Source organism: Agelaius tricolor, unplaced genomic scaffold (genome assembly GCF_023055355.1).
Source record: "Agelaius tricolor isolate 1412-34295 unplaced genomic scaffold, bAgeTri1.0.p SCAF_6, whole genome shotgun sequence".
In the NCBI taxonomy this organism is placed as follows: Eukaryota; Metazoa; Chordata; class Aves; order Passeriformes; family Icteridae; genus Agelaius; species Agelaius tricolor.
In genome coordinates, this window is record NW_027269266.1 from 29,443,938 (window position 1) to 29,462,385 (window position 18,448).

An 18,448-nucleotide genomic window follows, 5' to 3' on the forward strand; every position below is an offset into this window, starting at 1 on the left:
TATATGGCAGAGCAATTAGGTCACCCCCTCGCTCCCTCTCCCCCCTCCTTCCCCAGCAGCCTTATTAACTTCGGGGGAGGGGGACAGACGAGCAGCGGGAGGGAGGCAAGGTGGTGAACAGGTTATTCTCTTAACCCGACCTGGCTGCAGGAGCGAGATGAGCAACACTGAACAGATGTCCCCATTTAAGCCATTCTTTTCCCACATGCCTGCTGGATGCTGCCAGGGCGCAGGAAGCTTGCTGCAGACCTGGCCCATTCCCGGCCATTATGGCCAAGTTATTCTGGACCAGTGAGCACGAACAAAATGGACTTCAGATCGCGTGCTTGAGAATAATTCGACTCCGAGCCCTGGAAGAGCCCCCTCCCCCCATTTTTTTAAGTGTTGGGGGGTGGACAGGGAAGTGTCTCAGCTCTGATCGTAGCAGAAGAACTTCTCAAAAGCCCCTTCCCCCTCCCTCTCTTCGGCAAATATGGTATAATTTACAGAGCAACTTAATAATCCGAGGGCCACCGCAAAAGCCCTTTGCGTTGTAAACCGCTTCTAATTACCTGCCAGAGCAATTAGCTGACTATCACGAAGAAATTAGATCGCTCAATGTAGCATAAATAATGCGAATAATTTTGTAAGGAGAATGGAAAGCGAGACCTGGTGTTTCTTTATAAGGAAATAACACCTCGTACTGTACGAACCCTACATGAACACATATTAATGTCTAGGCATGCACGGAAATGAATCCGAACATGAACCCTCTGGCTTAGATTCAGCACTTTCTTCATTTACATATGCGGGGTGAAAGTCGGCTTCCAGGCGTTTAGATACAGAGCTCTTCCAGATCACAGTAATTAACACATAGCGACTTCAATAGGAAAACCTGTTTTCCAGATGATTTTTACAATGCAGCTTTATGTCTCATTTGGCAGTTTAAATAGCTGGAGTTGTTTTCTGGCTGCATCTCCACTATCATCTGTTGAGCATATTTTGCCTAGAATATTGACCAAAACTTCCGAACCCATTTTTTTTTAAACATAGATGACTAATAAACTGGACATGCCTAGAGTTTTCGAGAGGTGTTTTTTTTTTTTTTTTTTTCTTTCCTCATATGGTTAGTTCGTCGAGAAAATGTTATGAATCGCCTTAAAAGTTTATGCTATTTAACAACTATTATTTTCTTCTTTCTGCATTTCACCTAGAAGGATCGCAAGCCTTTACTCCATTTTCACTGCTTCAATATTTGATCTCAAGAGGAAAACGCTTTTTTTTTCCAGCTTAAAATTTACAGGTAGTAGACAGTCTGCAGGGATTTAAATGTATGTGTATAACAATCAGGTTATTACATTTAAACATTGGCGAAATATTTGTTCACGCTGCTGGATCTACAGCTGCGGAACTGAGGAAGGAGTTTGTGCCCAGGAGTGTGGTGTAATGAAAGTGCCTTTACAGATGAATTCAGCTAAAGTGGATTGAATTTGTTTCTGTTGTGTTTCCCCCTCTACCGCCGCCCCCGTACTGAGAAAAGTGCTAGTCATAAAGCTGGACGTGAAGGTGCCTGATCGTAGTGAAGAGCACCCCAGCCCAAACTGCAGCTGCTTACAGCTCGCAGGCGCTCAGGGATTTAGCGTAACTCGTTAGGAGTGCTCCGGGCTAAGGATAAACACAATTAATTTGGTTTAGCTTTGATAAATAGGAGCAGCAGCGTATACTGTGATTCTTTAAATGCGTCTTCGAAGGGGGAGCAAAAGCCGAGTGTAAGATCAGGTCTTTCATAACTTTTCAGAGCGTCTCTTTCCTCAGGCTCGGGCAGCAGATATTAAGTGACTCGTCAGACACCCTTGTCCCCAGGTTGTCTCCGAAAAGCTGGAATTTTCGCTGAACACGGTTTCTAAGCTTCTCCAGGTCTGATGGGGACTGCTCAGCTGTTCCGTAGCCCCCACGTAGCACACTCGGAATTGTACAGCATGTTTAACGATTCTTGCTCGTCGGCTAATTAGAGAGGGCTTTGAAGCTCCATTACCGGCAACAAAATTATTGCGGTCAGTTTAGGCCAAATTCTGCGGTCCTTAATGGAGCGAAACTCCCATTGAAGTCAATGGGACAGAAGTCAATGGACGTTGTGCTCTATTAAGGAGCAGAGAATGTGTCCCTTTGTGATTTAGAGATTAAAAATCGGTATCGGTAAAAAGTTAAGACGGTCACGCTCCCGAGGCAGGATCTCACCCGCGCCCCGGGTAGGGCTCGATCCCTTTGCACCGGGAGGGCTGAGCCCCGCGGCTCCCCAGGGACGACGCCGAGGGCAGGATCGGTGCCGGGGGTTATTAATCATCAACCGGGGCCAGACAAAAGAGCTTTTCCGGCGGTTCTGAAAGGACCAAAACTTCGCTCTCCCGGGGGCTTCAGCCTCCCGGGGCCGGCGGGACTGTCAGTGCTGTGGGAGGAATTCGGTCCATCCCGCGGCCCCGGCGTCCACTGTCCCCTGGCGCGGAGGGGGCGTCCCGGGCGCGTCCCCTCCCGCCCCCTCGGCGGTGTTCTGACCCTCCGCTCGCCGTGGCTGATGTCCCCAGTCACCGACCAAAGAGGTCCGTTTCCCGAGGGAGGCTTTGGATGCCGAGAGTCCTGCAGGAGGACACAGGAAGCGGCCCCTTCAGAGCCCGCAAGCAGCTCACACCCCGTTTGAACACCAGCACAGCAGGGCTTGGGAAGTCCCGTTCCTAACCCTGACCACCCACCCGCTGCTATCGACGTGATCTGACAGCTAAACTCTGAGCTCGGGTTTTAGGTGCAGCTTTGGGCTAACCCTTGATCTCTCAAATAGAGTTTGGTTGTGCATTATTAAAAATTTCCTTATTATGGGGGCGAAATAGCACTGGACAAGCGGAAAAGCCCGTTTTACAAAACTGAAGGAAATGCTGCAGGTCACTGAAATATGACTATAGTTCAATATCCTTCCTCTTTGAGACAGAAGAGGGGTGGGACATAGAAATCTTCCTTTCTTCTTGTTATTACCCTAGTGGAAAGCAAAAGTCTCCAGGAAAACTTCACAGCGTTTTTCTCAGAACGCAGAGGAGCACACACAGCTGATCCTCTAGGAAGCTGTGCACAATTAAGACTCATTTTCTTTCTGCTGGAACAATTAATTGTACAAATGAAAGGTCAGGCATGTGCTTTTCCCATGTTTATCAACCACAATAATGAGCCCCTTCTATTTTTTCCCCCAGTGCATTATATTGCAATAAAGCGCTATCGCAGTGCCGTCTCTCTGGGTAAACATCCTCAAAGGCGATGCGGCGGAGGCGAGCGGTACGTGTATGTATGTACGCACATACATTTAAGGAGGACGCAATGGCCGAGGCGAACGCAGATGCGAGATGTGAGAAGCGAGGGCTTCCCCAGCCCAGCCCCGCTGCTCCCGCACACCGGCGGTGGAAAGGCGCCCTTTTCCCTGGAGCGCTCCAGGAGCGCGGCCGGCCGGGGCTGGCTGAGCCCGGCCGGAGTCCTACCTCCCGGGGTTTCTGCATTCCTCCCGGTTTGGGTTACTTTTGTAGAGGGAGGGACTCCTCCTACTTCTCCGAGGATCCAAATCACCTCGGCAAATTGTTCTCACTTGCCTCCACATCATAAATCCACCCCCGAAGAGATAGACTGGCAACTCCTCCATATCCATGACATTACACGATTCTTCTGCTTACATCTTCAAGAATACACCAAGTACTGCCAAGTCTAAAAAAATTCAAGAGGCTCCACTTTTTCATGCCAGCTTAGTACAGATTCATTGACTACATATAGTAGCAACCTTTGGAAACACAAGTATGATATTCTATATTTTCATCAGCAGGTTCACTTGTTTTTCCTATTACTTGGGGAACAGGCAAGTCACCCACTGGGATTGTGCTTGGGGGAACACAACTAGCGTTGGCAAGGTGTTTTTCTCCCAGCCAATACATTACCCTTCATGCAACTATCCAGGATGTCTACCCTGTGTAATGTTCTCCTTAACCTCACTGCCCACGCTCACAGTGGATAAATTTTTCACTCCTGACACATGTGAGGTAATGGAGGAGAATAACCCTCCTGAAGCAGTCTGACATGTGTTGTGTCTGTCCAGGTGACCAGGTCTACTTTGATTATTTTATCATGTTGGCCTAAGATACCCAGAAGATTTCTCAGAAGGGTCAATCTCCATTAGGACTCAAAACATGGGTCTGTTTCTCTTTGGGTAGGAATCTTTGCCCTATTTCTTGCAACATCTGTAAGAGGGTGCCCTGTGTACACCTGGCAGTTGTGGACAGGCAAGTTTGGTTTAAACCAGCAGGAGGCTCTGAATGCCTTAAGCTGGTATTTGGATTCAGGGTCACCACTGTAATCAACCCAAGAGAAGCATCCATCGGGAAGGGGAAGAGCTCTGCTGGGCAGGATGCAGCGTGGCCTCTTGAAACGGCCAAAGTAGTGACAGCACTGCACCCCATGAGACCGAGTCCAAAGAGAACGTGCAGACTGAGATTTTAGATCCACTGGATGCAGAGCAGCGATGTCTGCACAAGATGAAGCCGACACCATTGCTCCTGGGGTCGTAGCTAATTGTCTAGCAATTGCTCTGTATCAGAGCTGTATGGTAAAAGGCCAGAATGATTTCTGGTAGAAAAACTCATTGCTCCTGTGAAAGGATGCTCATTTTCGTGCAAATGTAAAATTGTTCTTCAAACACTGAGCAGTCTCAGACAAAGTTTACTGTAGTGGCCTGTTTCATAGCGGGGAGGAATAAACGGTAATGATGCAAGTACTGACTTTTGCCACAGTGGGATAGAGGGCTGTCCCCGAGCTGGAAACAACACTGAGATAAACATGGGCTACGCCGAGATGGCCGGGCCAAAGCATAGGGAAACACCCCTATCCCTGTGGGAGGGATTCCTGAGTTCTGGCAGAGAGCCTGGGCTTCCCTGACAGACCGCGGCCGTGACCTGCGCGACCCGCAGCCCCCTCTCCCAAATCACAGCGAGGCACACCGGCCACTGCACCTGTACTGAAACCCAGCCCCCGCAGCGTGCCCCGAGCGAGCACACGCGTGTGCCTTAGCCTGTGCCTTACCCCCCCCCGGGAGCGCCTGCGGGCAGCCCGAGCGGCGGGCACGGCCCCGGTGCGCTGCCCCGAGCTCTCGCTCACCGCCTCCCCCTCAATCACGGCCGCCCCGCTGACAGGCTGGGAGGGCGCCGCACAAAAGGCGCGGGCGGGCGCGGCCCTCCCCGCCCGGCCCCCGCCCGCCCCCCGGCCCGGCCCCCCGCCCGCTCCCGCCCCGCTCCGCCCCCGCCGCGGGAGCCGCGCCCGCACGGGCGGCAGCGCTCGGAGCCGGGGCCGCCGCCAGCCCGAGCGGCGCAGCGCTCCCGCCCCAGCGAACACAAACCCTGCTCTTCCAAAGCGACGCGAGCAGAGCTTGTGCGGGGGGATAGCGGTAAAGCGCACGCTCCTCGAGCTCGGGTTCAGTGTGATGATAGCTAATTGGAGAGAGCCCAGTGACTAGGAAAGGTGTGTAATCGGACCATAGCTTGTATGTGGACTCTGTTTTTCAGACACTGCGGTTCAAAATTGACTTTCATGGCATAAACTACTTTTTTTTTTCCTTAGATGTTCTTGGCTAATGAAAAATGAACAGTGCTCTAAAGAACGACCCTTTAAATACCAGTTTGTGTCATACAATATTAAAAATAGGCAAAAGAGATATCAAATGCTAAATGGATTTTCTGAAATGGCTGAAGTCCATTTGTTGGTGATTAGAAATCTGTTTACACCAAAAAATTCTCTCACAGGCAGAAAGTTTAAAGTAATTTTTTATTAGGATGCAGTCAGTGTTTTATACATGATAGCAGCAAGCATTAATTAGAACTTGCACAGATTTCAGGATGGCTTCAAGTACGAATTTAGGAACCTGGTATGTTCAGTTGTAAAGACACATTTCATTCCATGGGGAAAAGTGACATTAAGTCTATGCTACATTTTTGTGGAATTACTGTTTCCAGAGAATCATTCAACAGACATCATGTTAGTAGTTATTAATTTATTCATCTACTTTCACTATGCTAGGAATACTGCCTTCAACTGTTAAAGAAGCAGCTGGCTTTTTTATACAAATAAACTGGGCTCTGAGACTGTCAATCTTCCTTGTTTGACAGAGAGGTGTTCCTGCCCACACTGAAAGAATAGCTCAACATCTGTCATCCCATTCTCTGTGATGGCCCAAAATCAGGAAGACTACATCTGTCCTCTTCCTTTCAGATCCTTCTGGGAGAGAGAGGTAGGAGGACTGTGTATTTGGTCAGCGTGTTCATCAAGCATTAAGCAAGTCTCTACAAGCCCTTTCATGTAATTGTATTGTTTTTCCACTGCTTGAACAGTAGAATTTGCAGTGTAGAAGGTCTTCAGAATTTTGATCCTACTAAGAGTTTTTTGGGTTTTTGTTGGCTTTAGTTTAGTCTGCATTTGTTAATAAAACACATTTTAATTGTAATTAAAGTGTTTAGCAATAATTTATACCTAGGCATGTGGTCCTTAGGCATGTAAATTGCAGATATATACACAAATGAGCATAAAGCAGAAAATACTTATTCTTTTAGGTTAGGAATTACACTACAGTGGTGAGTGATGGAGGAAGATGAAAATGAGGGATGTAACTTAGCTTATCCTTCACAAGTTCAAAAGTGGCCTCTTTTGACACAACTGTGTATGGAGCAGAGGAAAGAGGGAAAATGTGGAGGAGGAAGAGAAGGGGATGCAAGAGGCTGGGAAGAATATGTTATTATGTAAAAGAAATGTTTAACCTCATTATCTCTGGTTTAATATCCAGAAAATTTGTCAAAAGCAAAAATAAACAAATGAACAAAAATATCAAACAAACAAACAAATAGAAAAAACCCTCAATCCCTGAACTCGGAATAGAAATTAAAGTAATTTTCAAATTAATTGTAATGTCCTCTTCCAGTTGTCGACAAACTAGTAGTGAATAGTGGAATGTGCACTCCTTTTCTTATCACAGTTAAGAACTACTGTGATGAACCTCGGAGTCCCATCCAGCAGCAACTGTGTGAAGCAAACACCCCTGTGACCTACGATTTCAGCTTCACGTCCTAAGATTTGGGGAAAGCACGAAGTGCAAAATGCTCGGAGGGATTCAGGCATTGTGGCATTCAGCTCTGCTGTGCAGGGGAATCCACCCTCTGAAGTCAGGCTGTCAGGCTGCCTGTCACTGCCTGGTGGCACTGAGGCTGTGGTGACACGGTGATTCTGATGTGGCTTACACGCATGCTGCCACTGAAGGAACGGCTCAGCAGCTCAGTCACTCTGTTACCTCCTGCTTTGATTCTTAGAGCTCTAACCTCTGTTTATCTGCTCTTCTTAAAAGAATGCAGAAAGGAGGCAGTTAGTGAGGCTGGTTCATTGATTCATTTAACATTCAATTTATTCATTAAACATATTCTAAACAAAAATTAATGAATTACATTTTCCACAGAAGTGCCAGTCTTATCTCAAGGCATTTACCCATATCAAGTCCTAGAACAAGACCGTACTAGACTGTATCAGATTATACTTAAATGAGATTTTAATGTGTCACCACCAATTGCAAATATGGTATTAAGTTTGCATACAAAGACCAAAAATATTTTTATTATTATTATTTACTTATAGAAGAATGATCTTGGTTCCACAGCTGGACCAATCCAGAAAAGAAGCCCACAGATATAGCAAAATCTCCTGCACTACAGAAGAGAATAATGAAAAATGAGATCCTACTTTCCCTCCAGTCTCTCTGGTTCAGGAACTAAAATCCTACCTTTCATTTCCTCTGCTTCTTTTCATGTACATACCAAACTTGTCTCTGCCCTATGTGGAATGACATACTCGTCTTCATCCAGGCCCCCAGATTTTTGGAGACAGGAATTGATTCAGTGCCTCCTCAGGTCTCTGTTACCATAGGGTTGGGATCTTAGAGATGGAGTGAAGATATTAGTAAGAAAGACAATAGCTTAAAGGAAGGAAAGGGACTTGCTAGACTGCCCAAAGGTGAATATCTCCCTGCATGTGTCTGCTGGGGGAAACAACATATAACTGAATTGGTTGTTGGCCTTCTCTCATTGCTCAGAAAAGACAGTCGTGTCAGATGTTGTATTCAGAAAGTAAACTTGGCCAACCCTGGCCTGGACGTTTCATTTTCCAAAAGAAATGTTCCGGTAAGTTTTCTCCAGATCACTGTGTATAGAATTTTCTTGTGCTTTGTAACAGAAGGCAAGAAAACTGTTGCCAATTCTGCATGGCCTTCTCATGAGATGATAGAGATTAAATATTTTGCATTTTCCTTCTGGTTTATGACTGTGGGGTGTACACTCATTTTATGCCATCTTTTTTGTGAAATAGTGCAGAATAGAATTTGGTTTGTTGTGTGCATTTTTAATGAGAGCTGTGAATTTTGCAACAGCAGTTTCTTCTGAGGTCTGTAACTTGGAAAAAACACCAAATATAGTGACACAATAAAATTGTGGGAGTTATAAACATTGTTACTAGCCTTGGGGATGTTTTGACTGAGTTCCTCCTCCAAATCTTTTCAAGGAAGCAGATCCTGAAAGTTAATAAGCTTAGGAAGATTTTAATGAGCACATAGACACTGAAGCAACTCAGAGAATTTGCCTTTTTCTTATGAAAAGGGACCACAATTGAACTCCTTATTATTTATGACATGTAGTTTGTGCTTTGGATTGGCAACCTTCAAAGGTATGTTATTATGATTTGTTAAATTATGTGAAATAGGTAGAGAAAAATTAGCAGCCTTTAACAACCTGGCCAATACTGTCACTTTGTCAGATTCCAGAAAATCACTCTTGAGGTAAGGAGCAACATTGCCATTTATTACATCAGAATCTGATAAAATAACATTCACATTCTCATCATGGCAGAATAATAAATAATGTAACAAAGAAAACACTTCCTAACATGGTTACCCTGATCTGCATACAAGTCAACAACATTCAAAAAACTGACACTTGGATGGTTTTGTGCATCCGTTTCTGACTTGGATTGCAGAATGGCTTCTGAGACCCTTCAGCACCCATACTATCCCACAGCCTGTAGGAGCTATGCCATGAGCTGTCCTCTTGCTGTCTCTGTGGTCCCACTGAAAGCCTGTAACACACACCCACTGGGTTGCTCCAACCCTAATCCAATCCATTTTATTCTGTGCTAAAATGCAGACAGGAGTTGATTCTAGGAACTGATTCACTCTCTTCACCCCTGTCTTTGCTTTATCAAGAAATTTTGCTGCTGAGGTGAGGTACCTTGCTCTCAGATGAACAAGATGCTGTTATCTCCAAGTTTAAGACTGTATTTTTTTTTAACCACATAATTTATTTAATAATTAAATTATGGTCTCAGCAGTGTGAAAACAGATCTCTTATAAAAGAAGAAGCCTTTGATTCCAAAGATTATTTGGGGTCTAGACCTTTTAAGGAAAAGGAAAGCAAAAGTTGAGTGCCAACTGTATTGTTAATCCTGAACTTTACAAAGAGAGTCTCTACATGAAATAGTGAGCAGGCAGGGACCACCTTTAGGGACATGTGTCATGGGTGGTTGCACAGGTCACCACAACGCAGGGTCGCTATTCACACAAAGTGAGAATGTTGCAGTGTCATGCCTGTGCTGCTGATTCAGCTCCTTATCAGCTCCTGGCTTGGAGCTTTGATAGCTGATGTGACAAACCATAAATAATGGAGGGTCAAGCTGAGCAATGTTGTTCACTCTGACCTTCTAATACTTCTGGCTTATTAGATCAGTCATTAGCGTTTCAACAGGCTGCTGAGAAACAGAGTACAGTGGCTTTAGCTGCCAAATCCTCCCCTATTCACAGACAGCCTCTCTGTGTAGGTGTTAAATGCATCCCAGGGAAAAAAGTCATATGTTCCTTGAAAGGAAATCAATTTACAAAATAGGGTGAAAATCGCAGAATAGCCAAATATAGAATATGGCCATGTATAAAGAGAATCTATCAGCAAAAAAGCCCCAACCTATTACCACCCCCTGGAGCCCCTCCAAACAATAACCAAAAAGAGAGCTCAATAATTATCAGGGTAAATTTATTTATTTATTTTTTTTTAACCAAAGGGATATGAGTAATACTATAAGAAAAGAAGGCAATGAAGATGGTCAGAATCAGACAAGGAATAAATACACTGTCATTGTCCAACCTCTGCCTCCTCCAAAGTTCTGAAGCTGAAGAAGTTCAGTAGTTTCCATTTTAAGGCTCTTTATTTCTAATGTTGTGCATTTTTCCATTAAAATGGTGAAATTTTCTATACCAGTGGTCTGCCAAATCTTGAAACTTTAAAATAGTTTAAAGAAAAAAATAATTCAAAATCTTATCAATTCCAAAATTAATTTTATAAGCAAGCATATTTTAGCTAATTTTAAGAATTATTTTACAATTATTTTCTTGAATACATCTAAATGGGGTTAAAAAAGGAAGATATAGGATCATAAGTGCTATACTAGAAGGAGGAAGACACACCATTAGCACAAACTCCTGTCAAGATTTGCCTCAAGATTTTATGGCTGCTAAAGCAAACAGGGCTAGATGCCAGGTACACCCCTGCCATGGGTTTATATGGAGATCCATGACCACCAGTGCTGTTGCCCTACATTATCTTGCCTTATAGGAGGTGATGTTGTCAATCACAAGCTGACAGCCATGCCAAAGAGCCACCCTGAGCAACAGTGTTGCTCTACACAGCAAAAATCCTGGTTAGTTTTTAAAAAGAAAGGGTTATAAAACTGTATACTAAAAATTAGTATCAAAAAAACTCTGAAGATTGTGCATTCAACTGAGAGATTGGAAATGGACAGAATTAAGCTTTCCTTGCCAGCCCTAAGTGTCTTTTTCATGCTATCTATTAGTCTTAAAATGAGCAGTCTTTTTTTTTTCTTTTTTCTGCAGCATGCACACTTTGTCAGGCACAGGGGTTTCCTGGGGTACTGTAACATAGAAGACTGTCATCTGCTTGAGTATCATGAAAAATTGAGAAGCTGCCATAAATGAAACCAGAACAGGGAGACAGCAAGCTCTCTTCTGAAAACAGCTCTATGTTATGATTGATAAAAGGATTCTCCTGAAACCGTAGCTCCAGAAGTAAACCCTCATCTATCCTGGTTTTGTCTCCTCTGTAGACTCATGTTCCCCATGTGATTCAAGTGAAAGTTTTATAGGTGGAATGCACTTGTGTATTCCTTATTTCCTGAGTGCACAACTTCATAAACTCAGGACTGATTTACAGAAGTGTTGAGTACTCACAGATGCTGCCAAAATCAATGGGACCTATGCTTTAGACATATAAAATACCATAAAAATGCTAAGCATCTTGGAAAATTTAGCTCTGAGCACATCATATTGAGGACCCCAAATTAGCAGGTATTTTTATCAATGTTGGCCATAATGGCTCAGCACTTCAGTTCCCCATCTGTAAAGTGAGTCTAATAGTACAGTCTCACTTCTCAGGTTTGAAGGTAAATTAATTAGTATTTGGGAAGCACTCAGAAACCCTACTAGAGAATGCTACAGAAACACCCATAAAGATATTAATAATTCAGTATTCTGCACAGGGTTTGAATGATGTGCAGTAAGGAAGGCATGGAGCTACATATTGAGTGATAAGAATAAAAAGAATATTGAACAGCTGCTCACTCCGGGAGCATCGTCCATCCCATGAACTGAATGATGTATGTGTCTCTGCAGTTAAAGACTTATTATCATGCATATGTGCAACGAGCTCAAATTAAAGTTGCAAAAGCAAGCTTAATTCTGATTTTTCTGAAGTTGAGGCAGCTTAAATTTGCAACATGCACATACTTTCAATGTAAATATTTTGTGTGATCATCTCTGCATTTTCATGTTTTCCTCCTGAGGACATCAAAAGTTTCCTGTGTCAGTGAACCCAGTCGTCACTTACATAAAGCATTCATTTGGCCCGGGTCTCTCTGGGAACAGATGTATTGATTTTCCAGGGACCAACACCAGGGGCAAGTTTGGTTTGAACCATGTTCTTTGTCTGATTGCATAATTTTGTAGTGGCTGCTGGGTAGAAGTGAGGTATTAAGTATGTACAGGGAGAGAGAAGCAAGCTTGTCTTTTGGCTTTACTTTGTGTCAGGTTTTTTTGGTGGTTAATGTAGCCCTGGGAGAATCACATAAACTTCCATCCCAGAAATGAAGTTATTGCCAAGGCAAAAATTCCTATATTTACATATAAATATCCCCATTCAGCATGACTGAATACCTTTCTCATTTGTAATGAAGTAGCAACATCCATGACAATCAAATTCTAAGACAGAGATGTTAGATTAAACTGACTGTACGTATCTTTGGATGTAAACCCAATCTTTCAGAAAATCTACCTGATCCAAATGAATAATCCTTACCAAACATGTTCTGAATTATGACCAGATTTCTCTATAAGATTACTTGATCTCAGCAAAAGACCTCTGTAATACAGAAAAAGGACTGCTGGCTCCTTCTGTCTCACTCAAGGATGTAGGTCCATTTTTAGTATGTAATCTATGTTTAGATCAAAGGCTTGGATTTTCCCAGTGACCTGGAGCAGTCAGTGGACATTGTGGCTTTCTATTATTTGTGACCAAACCACAGCCCAGTATTTTTAAACCTGCCATCTACTTTTCACTTTGAGTTCTGGAAAGAGAGAGTGGTACTTTAAATTTTGTTATGCTGGTCATGTAATGACAATTAAAAATATCCACTTCTCCCCTTCCTTTATTCTCATTTTACCCCAGATTTCATAACAAATGTATTGGGTTTCCAACTAGTTGTAGTTCTGTTCCAAACTATATTTTCTTGTTGTGCTAACTCAAAGATTATTTCAGAGAAAACTGTATCATCCCTTGTCAGGAGGGAATTAAAAATATTAAATTGTATTGTTTTAAGCGAGGTCTTAATTTTGCTTGCACTTCTAAATGCTTTTCTGGACATAGATACATTTCTGAGGAGAAAGCAGTATAGTTTATTTACACAACTCTCTTTTCTCCCTTTTACTTTTTTTTTTTTCCAGAAACATAACTTATTATCTACTCCAAGATTAAAAGCATTCTAAACCATATCAGCTGCAAGAAATAGCCATCTTGTTGATTTTCAGAAAGTCTACAATACTCCATCTAATGTATTCAATGAATTATTTATTTCTTAAAGAGATACAATAAATCTTCACCTACTGTATTTGATGATTTTCATAGCAGGAATAATAAGTAATATGATTTGAGTGTGATTGGAACCAGGTACCAGGAGGGGGGGAAGGGAGGTCAATTTAGACTATTTACCAAGCACATTGAAACACAGTGCATCTGTAAAGACACTGGACATTGCTACTCATTTAAAGTTTCCAGGGGAAAAAGTTGATGTATTTCCATTGAAAATAAAGATCAGGAATTACTCAAATACTTATATTTTAAAGGAGCAGCTTAGGTGCAAAAGCACAATGGTGATGTTCAGTGGCTTTGTTCCATGTTACGTTGGAGTGAATCCGAGTAATTCCATTGATTTCAGTGGACTTTCATTGGGCTAACTGAGAATAGAATCTGACTCCATGTTAGCTGGGGGTGGGGAAAGTGACAGGAATATAAATAACTCCAGATAAGTATTTGAATTACAAATACTCTGCAACATGGTTTCTATCTGTTAAGGATGGTCATACCAAGTAATGAAAGTTCTGGATACATACATCCTCTCCTGTTTAGTTCATGCAGTTAAAAAAAAAGATAAAAAAACAAAGCACTGCTCAGTGGCAGCTGTTTTTGATGCTGATATTATGTACTGTTGATGTCATGTTCTGAAGCATCCATCAGAGGATCTCTAGAGTACCTCAGAAATGTGTCCCACTCAGACTTTGAATCAACCAAAAGTTATAGCTTAGTTGAATTTTTTCTTGGCAGGTAATGAGATGAGTTGGTGAGTCCCCTGTCCCACTGCTGTGTGTCTGCACAGTGACAAACAGCTGGACAAACAGAAGCGTGAACACCAAGCCTTTAGATTTTAATGTTTTCCATGATATTCAAAGGAATCATGCGAATATTTATGTGCATTATACAGGAATTTCAGGGTTTAGCAATTCCTTGCATCACCATGCTTTGCCTTACCTTGCCTTCCCTGTCTCTCCTCCCACAGACGCTGCATTTTTCTCTAACTTTTATTGATGAGACAGAGACCCTGGTTCAAGCAGACCATAATATTTTAATATAATACCTTACTCCTCTTGCCTTCTTCTGTAAGCAGGTATATTTTACACTGAATACCTGCAGTGGGATCTTGCTCTAGATCTAGCTAGAATTAGCAGCAAAGCACAAACTGGTACCAGCTCTCTCTATATTTACTTGTATCCATCATCCATTCACCTCTGAGGCCTCTTCACAGATATGTTCAGACTTTCATGCAGTCTTTAAATTGCCTTGAGGTCTGGTTCTTTCAGATCATTGATGCTATATAAACATATATTACCAATATTTTAGTCATCAAAATATCTGACCTTCAGAATATGCTGTTAAGCAGCAAACAGACTGACTTAGTTAATTTTGCCTTATATACTTTTCTATTTAAATCTCTCTTCTGTGAAAAGCTATTCCAAACATCTATTTGCAAAAATACCTTAGTAATTTGCATCTATTGACTGGATTGCAGATTCTGTTTTCTATTTTAGGAATATTTTACTTTAATATTTGTGTTAGTCAACGACTTTTGGCTGGTAATAAGAGTGCTGGCACACTAAATAAATTCATTCTTGTTTCACATTTTTTTCTTTAAAGCATGTTGAGCTTTCTCCTCTCTTGTGCAGTAGAGATTTGAGTAATCTAGTTAATACTTGTTAAATCTAGTTAATTTAGTTAAATCTAGTTAATTAACTAGTTAAATCTAGTTAATACTTGTTCTGCTGATAGTCTGGAAAGCTTTTCTTTAACAGCATGAATGAACTCAGCATAAACGTAATTCTAAACTTTGGCTGACATAGCTCAATAAATCAAAACCTTCATCTCCCAGTCATGCACTTAGTTTCATTAAGTACAGAAGAGTAAAGCTAGTAATAGCATTAACATGGCTAAAAAAAAAATTGCATTTCAACCTGTTGGAAATTCCCCACAACTAGACCTAAATAGATACTGATACCATTAAACCATCTTATTTCAGGTATGCACATTCAGGTGGCAGGATGCGCCTGCTGTGTTTCTTTTACAGCTGTGGTGGGAAGGGGGAGTTTCACACCATTGGGACCTCTTGCAAATCTTTGAGGTTATTTTATGGTTAGAAACATCTGGATGCAGATGTCTCCCACCAGCTCCCTCAATGTTTCCACCAGTCCCCTCGGAGCAAAGAATTGGTGTCTAGGGAGACCCCATAGGAAGGGCAAACGGGTCAGTGGAAACTGCCACTTTCCTACCCGTGTAGGCAGAGGGTTATAAACCACAGTAGGCAGCATTTTACAAGATGCATTTGAAAGAAGATGGGGCAAGATAATCCAGGGATTTTGAATTTATAATCTTAGCTATATAAATTGGAAGACACAGGCAAAGTCAAAGATCACAAAATCTGTCCCAAAAAAGCCCTTATCTTTGTGAAAAAAACCCCCATGTTTCATATAGCCTTAAAGCTATCACAGCCAGCATTTATTGTAGTTCCTTAGATTTGTTATGGGATATAGAATGTATTTAATATATATATATATGCTGTGTGAAAAAGAAAATGGAAAAGCTCCCTTTTATTTAAAGGTTTCTTATTCAGAGAATGTACAGCTTAACTGCAAGGCTCTTGTCTATTAGACTGGAGTACACAGGGCATCATGATGAAATAAACCTTCCAAGTTTTCTTGCTCATTGCTCATTCTTTTGGCCTGATTTCCATCTTGATTTGTCAGATGTTATAGGTTAGGGAACAGGACTCTTACTTTTTCAATAAATGTAAAATCCAACAGCATTAGTTAAGCTGTAGTTTTATAATCAAGTGTTTTCTAATGGCACCAAAGAAATGTTTTCCAGCTTCACATTAGGTGATTGAGCTTGGCAGTATCTGTTAAATCAGCCTTCAAGCTTCATGCTGTTCTTTTTAAATTAAAACTTTTACATATTTATTCCTTGCTTTACTGTAATGTGGAAAGATGCTAAATTGCCAGTAAAAAGATTTCTTTAGTAATAATTAAAAGCAACTCTTTCTAAGTCAGCTTCATATGCATTTTTATCTTAGTTTAAATTATGTTTTTGATATTTGAGAGGTATCTAGATGTGTCTTTCACTAAAAAGTAGTATTTGCCTGTCAGGGTTGCTATAGGAATATTGTGTCCCATTAAGATATTAACTTTTTAAAGGGGTGATGTAAAATTGGAGCAGGTTCAGAAGAAAGCTGCAGGAATAATTTGAGAATTGGGAAGTGCTCTTTACAGTGGCAGCCCAAAGAAACTTCATCTATTTAGATTATTTAAAAAGCAAAGGTAAAGAAACAACTTGACTGTGGTCTATAACCCCCTGCATAGCAAGGATAAGGTAAAAATGGAGGTGAGAAGATTCTTAAAAAAATCAAACCAAAACAAAAGGCCTCATAACACGATCCATGGCAGAAATCAGTCAGCAGTTTTCAAACTCGAAATTTCTGAGGAGGGAGAACAATTAACCAGTGGAAAATACTGCCAAAGGATGCAGTCAATTTTATACATGTTGAATCAAACCTCCATGTTTTTCTGAAGGTACACTACAGCTTTATCACAAGCTGTGGCTTGAGGCAGAAATTGTTGGGAGAGCTCCTGTAGCATGAGTTATGCAAGAGGACAGAGCACACAGTAGTAACTGTCTTGACTGGGAATGTGTGAATCATGTTCTAGTGCAGTATGTGCCATTCTTTCATCAGAGTCTCTCTAAATTTATATTAAGTGCTATCGAGGTTATTACAATCCTTTAAATAGACTATCAAGTCTCCAGGTAGAGACTGCCCTCTTTTCAGCATGTACAGTACAGAATCACATTTTGCTTGGTGGGAGGGGTAGACTTTAAACTTAGCTCATGGAAGAGCTATGGAAAAAAGAAAACCTTAGGAAATAAAAACTGCTTTGTTCCCATTTACACTGCCACTGCCTTTCTTTTGTTTCTTTGGTGTGTTAAGTTCACCTGTTTGCCAATGGGTAGCTCAGTGTCCTTTCTGAGCACATAATGGGTTTGCACCAGAGCTGTTGTGACTGTCCAGGGTTTTCCAGGCCCTCTTTAGCTACAGTCCATTTAGTGATGAAGGCCTATTGAGATATTGAAAAAATGTTTGATTCATTGGCATCAATTGCCACTGTTACCTCATAGTTGTAACACCATAAAAACATTTCTCTCGTACCCTAGGCTGGGAGTTAGCTGTGTGTATGGCTGGTGATTTAATATGGTTTAAAAGCAGTCTGGGATTCAGGCTGTTTATATACTGCTTTCCTGTATTTTCCTTTATCAGGAAAAGTGCTTGGAAACTTGTACACATTTCAGGCCCCAACCCTGTAAATATTTCCAGTGCTACCTTACTATGTAGTTTTCCTCTGCCTTTAATTGGAAGCAGGATATTTTGCTATTTTTTACTTTTCCTTCTTGGTCAAGAGATTTTACATTTCTACCTGCAAATGAAGTGTTTTGCACAAATGGGAGTTCTCCAAGATAGCATTTTAGCCTGACACTAACAATCCTTTTCTTGAGGTTTGGAAACTTTACCTACCTTCACAGATGCAGGTTTTTAATATAAGCTGTGAAATCATGTGCTTTATGTTGACCCTGGTCACCCTCTTCCTGGCTTTTCTATCTCTGATCTTGGTGTGTGCATGACCCTGATAGAATTGTTCTCCTTCTCTGGTTTGCTTCCTACTCATTCCCTATTTTGTGTGGTTTTTGTGCATTACTGCTAAATGTCCCACATCAGTCAACACCAGGGCATTTTAGCTGGTGCTACTGCAAACAGTTTGCTACCAGTACTCTTAGCAGTGCTTTTCACTGGTACCAATGCAGTCTGGGGAATTGCAGAATGGGTTTTTTTCCCCTTATTAGGATTATTCAGGTTTTGTAGAAAAAACAACACACAGAAAAAATTGCAAAAGTAACTGATGATGTGTAAGCAGAGGCATTTGTTGTTTGGTTGTTCCTGTAATTGTAGTCCATAACTAAAATGAAAATTTTTGAGAATTAAAAATAAAAAATTTCTCAGTCATTGTGATCCAGTTTTGTTCTCTCATTGTCATCAATGACAACAAATGAAAATATCTTTTAAATGAAGGTAGTGAAAGGAAGAGTTGTTTGTAGAGCTCTGTTAGAACAGATTGCCTAGGAAAGGCTCTGAATCTGTATTTGTCTTATTTTTTTTCCCCTTTGATTGCCTGGACTAGTAACCTCCAGACTGAGTGGATCTAGTCCACTCAGTAACT